The sequence below is a fragment of the Chrysochloris asiatica genome, unplaced genomic scaffold (assembly GCF_000296735.1).
Source record: "Chrysochloris asiatica unplaced genomic scaffold, ChrAsi1.0 scaffold00020, whole genome shotgun sequence".
In the NCBI taxonomy this organism is placed as follows: domain Eukaryota; kingdom Metazoa; phylum Chordata; class Mammalia; order Afrosoricida; family Chrysochloridae; genus Chrysochloris; species Chrysochloris asiatica.
The window spans coordinates 26,820,171-26,825,498 of record NW_006408538.1 but is presented as its reverse complement, the minus strand read 5'-3'; the positions used below and the strand labels follow the sequence as shown (position 1 = coordinate 26,825,498).

General features: G+C 41.7%; 1 pseudogene; it reads right to left on the bottom strand.

The window, feature by feature from the left end:
- Nucleotides 1–3,985: 3,985 nt before the first annotated feature.
- On the bottom strand, nucleotides 3,986–5,080 carry LOC102814910 (annotated as a pseudogene).
- Nucleotides 5,081–5,328: the final 248 nt, after the last annotated feature.

Below are 5,328 nucleotides of genomic sequence, written 5' to 3'. Positions count from 1 at the left end.
ATTCATGGACTAAGAAGAGAAGGACTAAGAACTGGTGGCCAGGAGCAGACTTGCAGAATGTGCCCTTTGGAGATGTAAATTATTATAGATGCCTGAGTGGGTTTTTTGCTTGTTTGATTGTTTTTTTAAAAAAGCTAAAGTGGATAGAGAGAAATACTGTTAACTGATGGTACATGGAGGGGATTATAATCATTGTAATGATTTGTTGAATGTAAAACTGATGATATGCCCTGTAAACTTTCATTCAATCCACGATAAAAACCTTAAAAAAAAAAAGAATCATTCCCTAAGGACTCTGTGGAGTACAGTTCTCTGACACAGGGGGACAGTCCTACTCTGGCACACACGGAGCACCATGATGGAAGATAACTTATGAGAAATCATCCACTGAAAAGCATGTCGAGTACAGTTGTACTTTGCCACGCACAAGGGTCCCACAGGCAGTACCTACTTTTGAAAAATCATCCATTGATATCCTAGGGAACACGATTTTACTCTGACACCCATGGGCACCATGAGTAGAACATACCGACTGAAAACCCTGTGGAACTCAGTTCTACTCTGACAAACATGTGGGCACCATGAGTGCAATCTCCTTATGAAAAATGAGCCACTGAAAATTCTGTGGAGTACAATTGTAGTCTGACACATACGGTCATACCATGAGTGGTATCTATTTATGAACAATCATTCACTGAAACTCTGTGTAGCACAGGTCTAGTCAGACACACGGGGATACCATAAGTGGATGGTACTTATGAAAAATCATCCACTTTAACATAAAGGGTGGAATCGTTAATCTTACAGTGTAGAAATAGACAACCCTAGGACCATCAAGGGAGAAGAGCAGGAGTGCAATGTGGAACCCTATCTAGAGAAGCAGCGACAACAGAGATGGAGGCAGAGATGAGGCCGTGCAGAGAGAGAGCAAATGAGGACTCTAGACTCAGGAAGGAGAAAGGCTGTGTGCTGGTGGCCAAAAGGCTGGCTTGAAGAATGTGCCCTTTAGCTGTTTAAATGATTGTATATTCCTAAACATCTTTGCAAACATCTAAATAAATAAATAAATAACAGACACAAATACTGTTAAATGGTGGTGCATGCAGAGGACTGTGATAATTGCTATGAAACAAAATACAATAGGTTCAGTGCAAAACCAATGTTCTCCTTTGTAAACTATCATTTAATTCACAATAAAATCTTTAATAAAAAAAAAAGATCAATCTATGAGATCAAATTCACAGCGTCAATTCAAAACATTCGAGGAATGGAGGAAGAACGACTCAGAAAAGGAGGGAAAAATGATTACACAACTCAAAAGTGTAATCAACGTCAGTAAATTCTACTTATAGAAATTGTTGAATTTGAGTATGTTCTGCTGTGTATATTCTCAACAGCAACAAAATCAATAAAATGAATTATAAAAGGGCCCAGCCATCCTAGATTATATTATACTGCTACATCTATATTATAATGACTGAAATTTTGTGCTTTATATTTCTTTTCAGTCCTGCACAGAATCTATGGTACAGTTAGTGTTGTTGTTGTGTGCCATCAAGTCGGTTTCAACTCATAGCAACCCCAGGTTGAACAAAATGAGACCCTGTTCGGTTCTGCACTCCCCTCACAGGCGAGCCTGCCTATTCGTGAGTCCATGGTTGCATTCACTGTGACAACCCACCTGGTTCAGGGTCTTCTCCAGGAACTGGTGCCCTGCTAAAAGGTAAAGAAGTACATAAAACAAATTCTTAACATCTTCACTTTAAGGAGCGCTCTGACTGTACACCAGTTCTCCTTTAACATTCTTCACTAGCTAAGCTAAACTACCATTTGGCTATACTTTTTCCAAGACAGATGTGTTCATTCTTCTCGCAACCCACGGTATATTCAATATTCTTCGCCAACACGATAACTCAAAGCCATCAGTTCTTCTTAGTCTTCCTCATTCGTTGTCCAACTTTCATATGCACATGAGGCAATTTAAAATAGAGAGTTTGGGTCAGGTACAGCTTAGTACTCAAAGTGACATCTTTGCTTTTTAGCACTTTAAAGAGATCTGCTCCTTTCGTGGTCTTTGAGAACAGACTCACTTGTATTCTCCATTTATTGAGATGCTGCTTATTGGCTCGGTTGGTGGATTTTTGTTTTCTTTATGTTGCGTGTAATCCATATAGACAGCTGTTGTCTGATCTTCATCAGTAAGTGCTTCAAGTCCTCTTTGCTTTCAGCAAACAAGGGTGTGTCATCTGCATATTGCAGATTGTTAATGAGCCTTTCTTGAATCCTGATGCTGTGTTCTTCATCTAGTCCAGTTTCTCAGATTATTTGGGCAGAAAACAGATTGAATAAGCATGGTGCACACTTTTCCTAATTTCAGCCATTCAGTATCCACTTTGTTAAAACAACTGCCTCTTGCCCTATGTACATGTTCCCCGTAAGCACAATCAAGTATTCTGAAATATCCATTCTTCATAATGCTATCCATAGTTTGTTATGTCCCCAGAGTAGAATGCCTTTGCATAGTCAATAAAGGACAAGTAAACATCTTTCTGTTAGTCTCTGCTTTCAGCCAAGATCAGCTGACATCAACAATGTTCAACATCCTCTTCTGAATCCATCTTGTATTTCTGGTAGCTACCAGTCAACGTACTGCTGCAGCTATTTTTTTTTTAATTATCTTCAGAAAATTTTTATTTGCATGTGATGTTAATGATGTTGTCTGACAGCTTCCACATTACCTTAAGTTTCCTTCTTTGGAATGGACACAAATGTGGGTTTCTTTCAATTGGTTGGCCAGGTAGTCTTCCAAATTTCTTGACCTAGATGCATAAGCACCTCCAGTGTTGCATCATTTTGTTGAAACACTTCTCTTTGTATTCTATCAAGTCCTGAAGCCTTGTTTTTCACCAATGCCTTCAGTTCAGCTTGAACATCTTCCTTTAAAACCATTGGTTCTTCACTCAAACTTGCAGATAGTACCCATTTAACCTAGCCCAAATGGCTTGATAATGAGAACTTGACTAGAAGAAGGTTTTTAAGAATAATTTTTTTTATCAAGAAAATGGGTAAATTGATACAATTTGATGAACTTGATCTATATTTATGGATGTGGTAGCTCAAAATACCAACAGAGAGGGAAGGAGTCTTCACATCAAGTATCAGTGCTCTGTATATAGGGTAGATAGGAATGGGCAACTTAGACGTTGGCTACCTAAAATGAGGGGGGCGATAAAGGAACAATGTGACTAGCTTACAAGTTTCCAAGAGGTTATGGGGAAAGGTAGAATCTCCACTGAATGACTTTCAACCTGTCTAGAAGGGACTGGTGAAAGGAGATGGGAATAAGCCTCTTGTGGTTCAATAGTGAGTAATTGTTATCAGGACTGATTATGAATGTTGCAAATGTAAAGGTAGACGTTTTGTAACAAAAGGAGGGGAGTGGTTGATGCTGCAGTCCAGGAGTGGAGGACCCTGGGACCATCAAGGGAGAAGAGTGGAGTGTGGGATCCTATTCAGAGAAGCAGCAATGCCAGAGATGGAGGCAGAGATGATGATATGGAGAGACGGAGTGGCTGGGGACTCTAGACTCAACGAGGGACAGGGGCTGTGTGGGCAGCCGGGGAACTGGCATGCAAGGTATATCCTTTGGTTGTTTGAATGGTTATATATTCCTGAGTGTTTCCATATACATAAAAACAAAACAAAAAAACAGAGGGATTGGAAGCTAATGCTGCTGAATGCTGATGCATGGAGGGGATTGAAATTCTTGCAATGAAATGAAATATGATAGGATGAATGTCAAGCTGATGCTCTCCCATGTAAATTATCACTCAATTCACAATAAATCTTATATATATATATTAAAAGAAAAGAGTGTGCAGAGGAAGATAAGAGTCCCCACTGAATAGGTTTTGTTTGTTTGTTTTTTAAGGTTACACAATAATTTATTGAGAACCTCCCCTCCTAGCACCTCCTAGTCTCTAGGTCACTTTTTCTGCTTGTAGATCTTGTGTGCTAGCCCCAGGTAGATGGCCGGGGGCAGGGGAGCAGCATAATGCTCAATGAGACTTTTAAGAGTGCTGAAACTGTCTTCCTCACACTGCTTGAACACAGCAGACAGCTCCATCTCCTCATACATAGCCTTCACTAGGGCCACCTTCTCGGTTTCCTTCTGCCCGTAATTCTCCTGCAAGATCTGGCTTTGTTCTGGAGTGACCCGTTGCAGACACTGAACCACGAGCCAGCTGCATTTATTGTCCTGGATGTCAGTGCCAACTTTGCCTGTCACACTGGGGTCACCAAAGAGGTCAAGGTAATCATCCTGGATCTGAAAGAACTCGCCCATCTCCAACAGGATCTTCTTGGCATTGGCATGTTCCTTCTCCCCATCAATGCCCGCCATATACATTGCAGAAGCCACGGGAAGGTAAAAAGAGTAGAAAGCGGTCTTGTACTTGACAATAGATTTATACCTCTTTTCAGTGAATCTGCCAAGATCCACGTTGCCCTGGGGGGCGGTGATGAGGTCCAGGGTCTGTCCAATCTCAGTCTGATAGGAACTCTGCAAGAAGAGCTCAATCAGATTCAGATAATAGGGCTGTTCCCAGCAGTACAGCTTCAGCAAGCAGTAGGTACATGCTTCCAGCAGCACGGAGTCATTTATGGCATCCAAACCTATGCCTGGCTTCTGATACCAGCAGGGCTGCCCCCGTCGGGTAAGGGATGCATCCATAATGTCATCTAATACCAGGGAAAAAGCTTGGAGCAGTTCCACACACCAGCCCACGGTCATGGCCCGCTGAAGACTATCAGCATCCTGCTTCCTTGGCTCCACCAGCTCTTGGAACACAGCCAATACCGTCAAACCTCGGTTGTACTTGCCCCCAAGGACATTGTACTCTAGGACCTTCCTGAGCCTAGCAATGGCGTCTCCTGTCTCTGAGTGCTCCATATCATGCTCAGTCAGCACCTTGAGAATCTGGGAGAAGTGCTGGATGAAATCCTGCTTTTCTTGGGCGTAAGTGTCTGATTTATGGTTTCCATTCATTCTGAGGGTGGAGCAAAGTGCTCTGTTCCTGGATGCTGGATTTTGCCTGAATAGTTTTCATCTTGTCTAGACAGGTCTAGTGAAAAGATATGGGGATAACGAGAAGATATATGCACACCAATGTTCATAGCAGCACTATTTACAATAGCAAAAAGATGGAGGCAGCCAAAGTGCCCATCAACTGAAGAATGGATAAACAAACACACAATGGAATACTATGCTACCTTGAAGAACAACAAGGAAGCTGCAAGCCACCGCATAACATGGATGAACCTTGAGGA